Below are 14,062 nucleotides of genomic sequence, written 5' to 3' on the forward strand. Positions count from 1 at the left end.
GGCATAAGTGTAGCAGTAATTTCTCTAATTTTTTATTACGTCATTTATATGTTCAATTAGTAAAAACTGAAGCTCACTGAATTGTCACACTCAAAAAGATTACAAAATAACAGAATGTATGACTTGAATCTCACATCTGGATTGTTTTTTCTTTTTTAACCACAGTCAAAGGGGAAAATAATCCTATTCTCTTCAGTTTTTCTTGGACATAAATTGAAATTCTAGGTTCTGTAAGGTAACATAAAAGATTAAGTAATAAAAACTTATTATTTTCAAAGACAGTTTTACAATATCCATTCCATTTTAAACTGAAAATATTGTAAGTTTATGTGTATGCAGTAAAATATGTTCCAAAACATATATTTTGGGGAAAAGTTTAACCAAAAAAGAGTAAAAGTCAAATTATGGCTTTAGGACCTATGTCATTGCTCTGGTTTGCCAAAGGGTTTCACCAAAAATCACCAAAGCTGTGGATAATTCTCAAGTGGGAATATCATAATATAGGATGTTTAAATAGTGATTTTAGAGGGAGAAATAAGGTCAGTATCATCAAGCTCAGGGAACAAGAGAAATTTCAGTCCTGCTGCTTAAGAAAACAATGCAGATTTCAGCTCTAAGTTTCAGCAGGTGAAATGAAATACTTAAGTTCTTAAGACAAAAACTTGATTTATTTAATTTTATAATTTTCACAACTTGGAGATTTTTGTCTTAAGAACTTAAGTATTTCATTTCACCTGCGGAAAATTACAGCTGAAATCTACATTGTTTTCTTAAGCAGCAACAGATTAACTTTTGATCGTATTGTACACTTTATGCTCAGCATCTTAAACAATATGTTATTGGAAGGTTACACTCAGATCTTTACAAAAGTTGCTTCATCTTTTTCTGTTTATGAGAACCAATACTTCAAATGAAGTGCTATTTCAAATGAGAAGTGGGAGAATTTTTCCTTCTAAATCTTTATTTTCTAAATATTTTCCAAAATTAAGAATGATCATTTAGTTCTTTCTTTTTGGTAAATGTGCTTTTCTTGCACAAAAATTAGAAATAGGCAGCTTTCTTGCACGAAAGTTAGAAACAGAGAAGAAGAGGTAAAAGATGAAGCCAGTTTAAATTACAACCTATACAAATGTCTAAAACTTTGCCAAACAATTGGGCAGCCACTCACCACATGTGGCAGCTGGGCACTTGAATTGGGGCCAGTCTGAATTGACTTCAGTATGAAAAAAGAATGTAAAATATTTCATTTTTTTTATATTGATTACATGAAGAAATGACAATATTTTGGATATATTAGGTTAAATAAAATGTATTATTAAAATTAATTCTACCTGTTTTATTTTTTAATGTGGCTACTAGTAAATTTTAAATTACAAATTTGGCTCACATTATATTTCTGTTGGATGATACTGCCCTAAAATAAGAACGTCAACACTAGTCTGAAATCTGAAACTAGTTTAGGATGGAAACAGCCAGTCGCTTGCATTCTACTAGAATTTGCTTTTACTCTTTAAGGACTCATCTGATTATTAAGATTAAATAATTCTAAGGAAAAATATGTTTATCTTAGGAAATTGTAGTTTACTTGTTTTGAACACAAAAGTTTATGGTACTGAGATAGTTAATGCTATAGCTATTTTGATAGAAAGGAAACTTTAATAGAAATACTTATATCTTTAAGTATTCTTTATACTTTTAGACAGTTGGACAATGTAAAGCGATAACATCATCTTTCCAATATTCCCTGTGGAATAAACCAACAGGGTAGATAGTTGGTAATGCTGTGCATACCTCTGTAGCTTTGGTGAGCACCACATGGAACCAGCCTAATCCAAACCTGCATTCCAGATCACAACGCATTAACAAGCACGCCAGTGTAAAGCTAAATGGCTAATTCATGGGAAGAAAAAATCTTACGGGGTAAATACATTTATGCATTTAACTTACCCAAAACAAAAATCTATTCAGAGAATGTTTTTTAAAAGTTTGATTACAGTTCATCTCCTCCAAGTGATGCCTACTAATGTACTTTTGATGTTATTGTAACTTTATTAACAGATGATGTAACTGTTATTTGGGTTATGCTGAGGTTTTCTTCTTTGTTTTGTGGGGTTTTGGGATTTTTCGTTTGGTTAGTTGGGTTTGGTCTTTTGGGAGAGTTTTTGTATTTTTAAATAATGAGGTGCTCTGCTGCAGTAGCTTGAACAGTTATCTCTCAGCCCTTCTTACTGTGTTAGGTGATTCTGAAGCAGTGAATGAATGCTGTCTTTTTTTTTTTTTTGCTCTGTTTAACTATTGGTTTGCTCTGTTGCCTGTTCACATGCTCTTACAGATGCAACTAATTCATGAAATTTCCAACTTAAATAAAGAATTTAGTTAAGCATGCAGAAGTGTATAATCAAGATCTTGAGGTGAGCTTTTATGTTGATATTTCTGTTGATAAGGGACTAGAGCTATAAAATATACATCATATGTAATTGAACATGATTTCAGAAAAGAGAAGGAATTATATTTAAGTATCAACTTTTAAATTTTACTGTCTAAACTATTAAATGTAAATTCTTTTTAATCCCTTAGAATTTAGATCCAATTAAATTGTGTTTCACTCTCCTTTGATTCTTTTAGAATGAACTAAGTTCAAAAGTAGAGCTGCTTAGAGAAAAGGAAGACCAGATTAAAAAGCTACAGAAATACATAGACACTCAAAAATCAGAAAATGTGAACATGGACTTGTCATACTCATCGGTAAAAATCAGGTTTATTTTGTTGTGTAATCATGTTGGCATTTATAGTGTACCATCACCATCATCATAGCAAATGCTTACGTTGAGCCTACTGTGTGCCGAGCATTGTTGTAGTTGTTTTACATTTAGTATTTTATTTAATCCTATCAGTAACCCTATGGGAAAGGGACTGTTGGTATCATTGCCATTCTACAGATAAAGAATCGCTCAGAGAGTTGAGGACATCATTCTTTGAGTGCATGTAAGTAAGTTAGGAGTGAGCTTCCATTAAAAACCAGTAATTCAAAAAACATTTTAATTTTTTTCAATTGTTTTATACAAATGCATGAAGAAGTATGTAGTTGATCTCAGCCAAGATATCAGATCTTGGCATTAAGTAACATTTGAATCTCATGGTGAAATTGTTAAATTTTTTTATTTGCTTTCAATCCACCTGATTACTTCAAGAAAGTATCTGTTTGATTCTAGTTTTTAACACCCTTTTTTAAAAGGCAACAGTTTCTAGCTAGAATTTTTTTCTTTTTTTAAAGATTGGCACTTGAGCTCACATCTGTTGCCACTCGTCGTCATCATTTTTTTTTTCTTCTTCTTCTCCCCAAAGCCCCCCAGTACATAGTTGTATGTTCTAGTTGTGGGTCCTTCTGTCTGTGGCATGTGTGATGCTGCCTCAGCATGGCCTGATGAGTGATGCCATGTCCGCACCCAGGGTCCGAACCAGCAAAACCCCGGGCCACTGAAGTGGAGCTCGTGAACTTAACCACTCGGCCACGGGGCTGTCCACTAGCTAGAATTTTTTTAATCTTAGTTTCTGTTGTTCTTTTGTTTTCATTTGAACTTGTCAGAGTACTTTTTGTTACCTTCTATTAATCACAAATGATTCTTTTTAAAAGTGTTGTTACTGTTTGGAGGCCCTGGGAAGAAAGGTACTTTCATATAATCTTCGAGTGTCTACTGACAGAGTGGCAAGCAGAATTGCCCACTTTTTAAAAGTTGTTCTTTATTTCTTTCTCTTTATTCATTCATTCATTCATTCATGCATTAATGTTTTCCCAAGGACATATGGTTGAATTCATGTCAGCTAAAGTCATGTTAAAATGCTACTTCTCTTTAAAAATGACACAGTGGATCTTTTTATGTATTTATCAGTTATATTTTCTCTTCTGTGAGTTGCCTGTTCGTATCTTTTCTCTCTTTTTCTTTTGGATTGTTTGTCTTTTTTTTTTCAGTTTGTGATTTAATATTCTTAATTTTAACTATTAATTGCTCACCTGTCATGTTTTGGAGAGAATAATTTAAAAATACGTAGGAAACTTTAACAGGCTAGCTGAGCAACAATTGTGTTAATCTTTTTTAACCAATAACAGATTTCTTAAATTACAGTACTTCTATATATATAGTGCTTTTATAATTTGGAAAAAGATAACCAGAATTTTTAAAAATATTTTTATTTTCGAAAATGTCATTTCTTTTCATCTATCCTAAAAAAAATTTGGTGATTAACGTATTTTCACCATTTTTGATTCGTTAGGAATGACATCTGTGTGTGTGTTCTCTAAAGTCTTTTCCAACTCTAAGAAAGTTAGCTTTCAGGAAATCCTTTTTGTTGTGTGTATAGGAAAACATTCAAGACCTCAAACAGATGAAACAGACTCTGTTCGATGCTGAGGCTGTAGCCCTCGATGCCAAGAGAGAAGCAGCCTGTCTCAGGAGTGAAAATCTGGAGCTGAAAGAGAAAATGGTAAGTGATTTTTGTTATATTTATAATAAAGCAGTTGTAATGATCACTACATTTTTGTGAATTTGTATTGTTTCTCTCATAGAAAGAACTTGCAAGTGCATGCAAGCAAATGGAAAATGATATTCAGTTATATCAAAGGCAGTTGGAGGCAAAGAAGAAAATGCAAGTTGATCTGGAGAAAGAATTACAATCTTCTTTTAATGAAATAGCAAAACTCACCTGCCTTATAGATGGAAAAGTTCCAAAAGGTATTTTATAATTTCAGACTTACCTCTTTGCAAATCCAACTGCCTAAAGGATTTTGCACCTCCATTCCAATGATTAAAAGTCCATTGTTCTCTGATGTTTGTAAGTAGCCTAATATTAAATTTCAATATCATTTGGTGTCAGTATTTATAAGTGTTTCCATGGACTTCAAATTATAAAGGTTTAAGAATTATTTTTCAAATGAATTGGACCCGATCTTGAAAAAGGCGATTCAAGAACTTTTAACAATTGGATTACCTGTTGACCAACACTGGTTCTTTCTTTAATAAATTTTATATAATCTGATTAAGTAATCTAAGTTTGTATGTAATTTAAATTGTCCCAATAACTGCAAACTGTTTAATTTACCAAAAATATCCTAGATTTGCTCTGTAATTTGGAATCAGGAAGAAAGATTACTGATCTCCAGAAAGAACTGAATAAAGAAGTTGAAGAAAATGAAGCTTTGCATAAAGAAGTTAATTTGCTCTCAGAGTTGAAATCTTTACCCTCAGAAGTAGAAATGCTAAGGAAAGAGGTAAATATGTTTTTAAGCAAATAACTCTTACTTTGAAATAAAAACCCTTGCAATATTGCCTTAAATATTTTGCCATAGTTTGTTTTAAAGTAACAGTGAAGAGACTGTAAACATTTGACCCTGCTTGTTAGGAACATTTTCAAAGAATATGTAACAGTATACTTAGTAATGAGATCCATGTAGGGGCCATTTCTATAGTCCTCAGATGTAGTGCTTTTCAACAGAGATTGATGGCCCACCCTTAGTCTTTATCTTTTTTGGTGCTGTTGCTGTGGTCATATCACTATGTTGAATAAAGGAGAGTAAGGAGGTAAAGAGGGTGGCATTGATGAAGTTTTAGAGGTTGACGTAAATATTGCAGCCTAGTGAGCAATTCCGGAAACCTTCTGCCAGCCTTTCCTTTTTCTGCCTTTCTGAAAGAAATAAAAAGGACAAGAATTTGAGTACTTACTACATGGTGAGCATCATGCTAAACAACTTTAGCAACGTTATTTAGTCATCCTAAAAACTCTTTAAAGTACATGCTGTTTTTTAGCCCAACACATAGTTATGGATCTAAAAGCTGAGTTACACAGACCTGCCTCCTACCCTGAGCCTGTGGTTACAAGAGCTCTACTGTCTCGCTCCCTCTCCTTTGTCTCAACTTTGGCTCTCCTCTCTTTTTCCCACTTCCTTCTCCTTTATCTTTCACAATGATTAAACTATTTATAAGCTGGATATTGTTGGTTTAAATTAATTACTTAAATAATAGTTTAAATTTAAGTTATTTAAAATTTAAATTATTCATGGATTAAGTTTTTGGAAATCTGAGCTGCATTCAAAGCCTTTAGAAAGAAAATAATAAGTCAAATTCTAAGAAAAACCATAAGATGCCTGAAACACCATAAAGTTAGAAAACACTTTAGAATGATAGATAAGGAAATAAAGACATCCTAATTAAGTGTTTCTTCTCCACTCAATCCTTACTAGAACCCAAACAAAACTTTGATGGTAAAGTTAAGCAGGATAATATATTGTTATAAAGATGTGACAATAAAAATATTACCTTTCCTCAGTCAAATCTGTGCTTAATTTCAATGTCTTTTTTCTTTTTTGCAGATAAAGCTTTTCTTTTCCTGATAACTGCTGTAGTGGATCTTATATTGCTAACATAGCTAAATTTTATTTCTTTTCCGTAGATAAATGACAAATCTGAAGAGCTCTGTAAGATAACATCAGAAAAAGACAAATTGTTTTCTGAAGTAGTTCATAAAGAGAGTAGAATTCAAGATTTACTTGAAGAAGTTGGGAAAACTAAAAGTGACCTAGCAGCTAGCCAGTTGAATTATAAAAGAACTGATCAAGAATTCCAAGATTTTAAAAATCAACATGTTGAAACTGAGCAAAAGTATAAGATGGTCCTTGAGGAGAATGCAAGAATGAGTCAGAACATAGGAAATCTCTCTAAAGAAGCTCAAACACTTGGTTTAAGCTTGGATGCTTTGAACATGGAGGTTGGTACAACACACCCTCTATGGAAATGGTCTTTAGTTTTCTGGGGTTTGGCTTCTATATAGATGCCACAGAATGCTCTGCTTCTCACAGTAACTTTTTCTTATTTTAAAGCTTTCTTACAAAACCCAGGAACTTCAGCAGAAAACAGCTGAGAGTCAAGAAAGGTTAAATGAAGTGAAAGAGCTGAAGCAACAATTAGAAAGTAGAGATTCTAGGCTGCAAACTGTCGAAAGGGAGAAAGCACTGATTACTGAGAAACTTCAACAAACCTTAGCAGAAGTAAGAACCTTAACCCAAGAAAAAGATGGCCTGAAACAGCTCCAAGAGAGCCTGCAGATTGAGAGGGACCAGCTCAGAAGTGACATTCAGGACACCGTGACCATGGTGAGGCTTTGACAGAGTAAACTGAAAACTCAGAGCCTCTTCAAGACGTTCAGGAGCCATCAGTTATTATTTATGATCAAGCAGTAACTATAAAGTTATTTTCATTGTTTCACATTATTCTAATTGAAATTGTGTTCCCTTTCTCTGACAAAGAACATAGATACCCAAGAACAATTACGAAATGCTCTTGAGTCTTTAAAACAACACCAAGAAACAGTTAACACACTGAAAATGAAAATTTCTGAGGAAACTTCCAGGAATTTGCGTATAGAGGAAAACATAGGAGAAAATTCGGATGAATTTCAGGAAAAGGTAAAGGGTATTTCTGTTCGAGTTTTCATATACTATATGTGAGCTTTCTCCTTAACTTCAGACACTTAAGTACATAATGGTGACCTCAATCCTATTGATTATTCACAGTGAATAACTAACAACAGTTTACAAGATTAGCCCTAGTGTCTTTGAAATAACTTCAGATATAACTGCTTACAATCAGTTGGAAAAGGAAAAGGCAAAAATGTTAGTTCAAACTTTGAGCTGATATTTTCCGAGGCCTGGTGTATTTTAAACATCTTTAAAAGCCCCTCTGAATTCTAAGAATGTAAGAAAGATTGAGTGCTTATTATTACTTATGGGTAAAATATTTGTTTTATATCAGATTTTGTGTACTAGTTGAGAGTTCACTATCGATGTGTGTGTCGTGTTCATGTCTGTTTCTAGAGCTGTGCTGTGCTTAAATCTCAGCTTATTCTAGGCAGCATGGTTCGTTTTGTCCTGAAACCTGGGGAGAAGAGCTGCTTTGTTATTTAATTATATACAAGAAAGGCTAGGATGCTAATGATGATTTTTTAAAAGGGAGGTATATTAGTCTGCCATCACAAAATATCATAGACTAAGTAGCTTAAACAACAGAAATTTACTTTTTCCCAGTTGTAGAAGCTAGAGGTCCAAGGTTAAGGAGCTAGAAAATTCAGTTTCTTGTGAGCCCTCTTCCTATCATGCAGATGGCACCTCTCCTCACATGGCCCTTCTGTGTGTGAGCCGAGAGAGCTCTGGTTCTCTTCTGCTTCTGGAGTGGACACCAGTTCTATGGGGTTAGGGCCCCAGCCATATGATCTCATTTAACCCTAATTACTCTCCTTAAAGGCCCTCTCTCCAAATACAGTCATTTTGGGGCTTAGAGCTTCAACATGTGGATTTTGGGAGGACATAATTCAGTCCATAACGGGATTGCCTGTAATTTTATATAACTGATTTATTTACAATGCATTTCTACTTTTCAAAAATACCTTTTATATGTCAGAATTTTTTATACTATTTTTCATTGTTATTATACTTAATACTATTTAATCCAGAATAATTACTACTGGGAATTTAAAACGTTCACCAATAGGAGAATGGTGAAATAATCTTTCATACATCCATAGCTTGGAGTAGTAGTCATTCATATATATATATATATATGTATAAATTTATTTTTGTTTGTTTTGTATCTTTAATTGTGGTAAAATATACATAGCATAAAATTTACCATCTTTATCATTTTTAAGCAAACAGTTCAGTAGTGTTAGGTACGTTCACGTTGTTGTGCCACCAATCTCCAGAATTCTTTTTATCTTGTGAAGCTGAAACTCTATACCCACTAAACAATTCCTCATTCCCTCCCTCCTCTAGCCCCTAGCAACCACTTTTCCACTTTCTATCTCTCTTAATTTGGCTACTCTAGGTACCTCACATAAGCGGAATCATGCAGTATGTTGTCTTTTTTTGACTGGCTTATTTCATTTAGCATAGCGTCCTCAAGGTTCCTCTATGTTGCAGCATACATCAGAAATTCCTTCCTTTTTAGGGCTGAATAATATTCCATTGTATGTATATACTACATTTTGTTTAACCATTCACCCATTAATGGGCACTGAAGATTGCTTTCACCTTTTTGCTGTTGGGAATAATGCTGCTATGAACATGGTGTACAAATATCTCTCTGAGACCCTGCTTTCAATTCTTTTGGATGTCAGATTTACTGGATCATGTTTTTTATCTTTTGAGGAACTGTCATACTGTTTTCCATCATGGCTGTACCATTTTACATTCCCACCAGCAGTGCATAAGGGTTCCAATTTCTCCAAGTTCTCACCAACACGTATTATTTTCTCCTTTTTTCACAGTAGCTATCCTAATAAGTGTGAGATGATATCTCATTGTGGTTTTTATTTGCATTTCCCTAATGACTAGTAATGTTGAGCATCTTTTCATGTGCTTGTAGGCTATTTGTATATCTTTACAGAAATGTCTGTTCAAGTCTTTACTCATTTTTAAATTGGATTGTTTGGTTTTTGTTGTTGAATTTTAGACATTCTTTATATAGTCTGGATATTAACCCTTTATCAATTGTGTGACTTGCATATATTTTCTCCCATTCCTAGGTTGCCTTTTCACTCTGTTGATTGTGTCCTTTGGTGCACAGAAATTTGTAGTTTTTATGTAGTCCAGTTTATCTCTTTTTGCTTTTGTTGTCTGTGCTTTTGGTGTCATATCCAAGAAATCATTGGCAAGATCCACTTTATGAAGTTTTTCTCCCATGTTTTCTTCTAAGCATCTTACAGTTTTAGTTCTTATGGTTAGGTCTTTGATCTACTTTGAGTTAACTTTTCTATATGATGTAAAGTAAGGGCCCAACTTCTTTCTTCTGCATGAGATATCCAGTTTTCCCAACACCATTTGTTGAAGATACCATCCTTTATGATTGAATGGTCTTGACATCCTTGTTAAAGATCATTTGACCATATGCAAAGGTTTATTTCTGGGCTCTGTTTTCTATTTCATTGGTCTATATATCTGTCTTTATGCCAGTACTGAGCTGTTTTGATTACTATAACTTTGTAGTAAGTTTTGAAATCAGGGTGTGTGAGACCCTCAGCTCTGTTCTTTTTTCAAGATTGTTTTGCCTGTTTGGAGTCCCTTGAGATTCCATATGAATTTCAGGGTGGATTTTTCTATTTCTGCAAAACACTATTAGGATTTTATAGGGATTGCATTAAATTTGTAGATCGCTTTGGGTAGCATTGACTTCTTAACAATATTAAGTCTTCCAATCTGTGAACATGAGACGTCTTTCCATTTATTTGTGTCTTTAATGTATTTCAGATACATTTTGTAGTTTTCATTGTACAAGCCTTTGCCATCTTGGTTAAGTTTATTCCTTAATATTTTATTCTTTTTGATGCTTTTGTAAATGGATTGTTTTCTCTATTTCCTTTTTTAATTGTTTATTGTTAATGTATAGAAATGTAATAGAGTTTTGTATAGTCATGGAATTTCTTTAAAGTAGACATTATCTACAATTGGAAAATTTCCAGGATACATTATTAAATAAAAACAGATACATACTAAAGAACAATTCAGTAAGATCCAACTTATGTAAAGAAACCTCTATATACCTTTATATACTATTACTCTATATAATGAGCTTCTTTTTTCCCATTTACTCTGGGGTACAATATTCCTGCCTTGGAAAAGGAGCTTTCTCTTCCTCTCTCCCTATGCTTCAGTCATTCTTTCCTAGAAAGCATTTTCACTTGCTCTGTATCTTGTATTCTCAGTTTATCTATATTTTGGGTCAACTATGGGCCAAAGGCACTTGACCTTGATTTAAAATTTATGACTTCCACTTTTATAAGGGGAAAGGTTTTTCAATAGTTTTTTGAAAATAAATGCACAGTCAGTAGCCGCTTTTAAACAAATGCAAAATGCAGTCACAGGGCCCCATGAGAAGGAGCAGTAGAGGCGGAGTGAGGGAAAAGGAGAGTTACACTCACCGGACCAGCCAGTCTGTGGTATTAAGTTCATGCTGGAATCATCTGTGTTGATAAAAGGGTCTAACTGGAAATTCTCCTGGGCCATTCTGTTCATCAGGGTTTCTGAAATCTGGGATGCAATGCTGAGGTGAGCTTGGTCTTGTGAAATCGTGTTCATGCTGGAATCACCCATGAGGATAAAGCAGTGGGTCTAGGGATTTCCAGATAAACCTGTTTATCAGAGCACCAGAGGGCAGCCTATGATAGCCTAGTAGGTCTATCATGAAGCCTCTAGGAGTGCCCGTTTTCAATCCTGCTTGATGTGTCTCTCTCTGGAAATGAGTTTCTCTAGTGTGTCTCAACAGAAATTTTAAACTTTGTGATTAGTAGGCTTATTCTCATATAAAGGACACAATTTTTTTCCTTATTTAATAATTAGACCTATTAGATTTGCTCATAACCATGGTAGCTGGAATACTTTCTAGGCTGAGTTCAGTTTTGCACTTTGTCTCAATCTGCTTTGTTTTGTGTACATTTCCATATTTAGGAGTAAAGATGCAAGATTCTGAATTATAGTAGCTGACTGACTAATCCCAAAGACTCTGTGTTCCTGCCTTAATTTCTCCTGTAGTTGTAGTTAGCTCTCTGCTCATCCTTGTAGAAGCTCATGCAGATTGCCAAAAAGAAGGGGCTAACCAAATGAAATATGGTTTGTCTGTATCCACTCTAGAGAATTGAGCAACTACTAAAAATTATAATTTGGAGATTATGTAACAGCATGGGAAAATGCATATCATCTAATCTAAGTGGGAAAGAAAAACTAAAAAGGATCTTATATGTAAAGTAGTCATAATTGCAATGTTAAAAAAATTCTTTTAATAGAAGAAACTCTGGAAGGAAATATTCCCAAATTCTAATAGTGGTTGTGTGAAGTTGGTGTCATTGGATGATTTTTTTTCTTTTTCTTTTTTTTCTAATTAAATATAGATTATTATAAAAACTTTTTAAACATCTGTGACCAATATTCAGCTGAGTGTTTTTACTGGGCTAGTATAGGATTATATGGTGATACCCTAATTTCATACTGGTAACATCAATCTTTGTCTCCTTTTACCAAGGAGTCCATGTATCAGGTTACCTTTGGTTAAGACTTATTTATGGATAAATGGATTTATATAACATGCTTTTCTTAAGCAGTATATGAAAAATATGAAAAGGTGAATTATGCTACTATAATATGAAATATGTTTCTAACAAAACTCTTTTGCCCTCTTATCTATAATAAAACTCTGAAAATAAAGATTTGTTAGTAGTAGGGCATAAGTTATGGTTTCCAGCTTTTGAAGGAAAGAAATAAAGAGGGAGAGTTTAAGCTGGCTTACTCCTTCATAAAGCCAGGTTAACCCATCGTACATGAAGATAGTTGTGAATTATCTATAGCTGTCCACATAGCTCTTACCAGTGAACAGGCACAAGAGCATGAGCTCTGGAACCAGACCACTTGGATTCAAAGCCTGATAACTTCTCTGAGTGACCTTGGGCAAGTGACCTACCCTCTCTGGGATTCAGTTTCCTTGCCTGTCAAACGGAGATAGTAATAGTGCCTACCTTGTAAGGTTATGGGGAAGATTAAATGTGTCACTGTGTGAAAATAGTGCCTGGTACATAATAAGTAATAGAAGTTTGGCTATTTTTATTATTAAAACTGTTACTAAGAAATTCTTCTCTAATGTATTAATATTTTAGATGGTTGGCATAGATAAAAAGCAGAGTTTGGAAGCCAAAAAAACCCAAGTGCTGATTGCAGATGTTGATAATGAGCTAACTGAACAACAGAGAAAGATATTTTCTTTAATACAGGAGAAAACAGCACTGCGACAAATGTTAGAGAGGGTTACTGCAGAAAAGGAGCAACTGAAGACTGACTTGAGGGACAGTATTGGAATGGTGAGATTCAGCAATGTGTTTTTGTCTTTGTATGTTTTAGATTTTTACAACTTTATTGAGGTATAATTTACATGCAATAAATGTATCTGATGTGAGTGTCCAGTGTGATGACTTTTGACAAATGTCTCTACTTGTGTTCTCTCCACCCCAGCAAGTTCCCTCCCACCTCCACCCAGGCAATCCTGATCTCATCCTCTGCCCCACATAGTCACTGTCCTGATGTTTTCCACCTCAGCTCACTGTCTCTTCTAGAACTTCACACAAATAGAATCACACTGCATGTGCTCTTTTGTCTCACTTCTTTCTACACTCCTTTTTACTGCTTGGTAGTCTTCCGGTGTATGAATAGGCCACAATTTGTTTAGCCTTTCTCCTATATTGATGGAAATTTGAGTTATCTCTACTATTTGGGTATTTTGAATAAAGCTGCTATAAACATTCTCATACAAATGTTTTTATGAACATATATTTTTTATTTCTCTAGAGTATGGATCTAAGTGAAATAGCTGGGTCATAGGGAGATGTATGTTTAGCTTGGTAAGAATTTACTAGGCTGATTTCCAAAGTATAGTTGCACCGTTTTACATTCTCATCAGCACATTAAGAGAATTCTGATGGCTCCACATCCCCACCAACACTTCATATTATTGGTGTTTTTAATTTTAGCCATTTCTATTGGGTGTAACCTTGTTTTGATTTGCCTTTCCCTAATGACTAAAGATGTTGAGCATCTTTTTATGTGCTTATTGTGTATCTTTCTATAAACTGTTCTCTCAGTGATGTGTTGTATAGATTTCAATGTACAGATCTTGGACATATTTTGTTAATTGGTTCCTAAGTGTTTCTATTTTATTTATGCTGTTGTAATTTTTCTTAAATTTCATGTTTAATTGTTGTTAATGTTTGCCAATATTTTCAAACCTACTTTAGTTTTTGTTTCTATATGTGGGGGCAATCTAATGTGTAATAGATTGAAATTAATATTTTCAGAAGTTTGCTATGGATCACAGTAGACCCTGACCTTTTGTGTAATTTTCCATGTTTCTTAGGATTGTCTGTTTGGTCAAAGAGCTGAATGTAAATAAGAGTACAGACAAAAGTTGTATTTTCTTCTCGGTATCTGTCTTGTAATGTTTTTTGGTCTTGATACTTGAGAATGTCACTCTTTAAGCAT

General features: G+C 33.9%; 1 protein-coding gene and 1 pseudogene across 1 annotated transcript in view; one reads left to right on the plus strand and one right to left on the minus strand.

Moving 5' to 3' along the window:
- Window positions 1–14,062, plus strand: part of LOC139043194 (centromere-associated protein E-like) — a 73,323-nt pseudogene that overhangs the window by 32,674 nt on the left and 26,587 nt on the right.
- Window positions 5,506–14,062, minus strand: part of LOC139043190 (collagen alpha-2(I) chain-like) — a 49,676-nt gene continuing 41,119 nt past the window's right edge. Inside the window, exons 2-3 of the mRNA XM_070503477.1 lie at window positions 6,312–6,467; window positions 5,506–5,679 (exon numbers count right to left, since the gene is read on the minus strand). The gene's annotated coding sequence lies outside the window, so the exon portion shown is untranslated. The remainder of the gene's footprint in view (window positions 5,680–6,311; window positions 6,468–14,062) is intronic.

This window comes from Equus asinus, unplaced genomic scaffold (assembly GCF_041296235.1).
Source record: "Equus asinus isolate D_3611 breed Donkey unplaced genomic scaffold, EquAss-T2T_v2 contig_193, whole genome shotgun sequence".
Taxonomy (NCBI): Eukaryota; Metazoa; Chordata; class Mammalia; order Perissodactyla; family Equidae; genus Equus; species Equus asinus.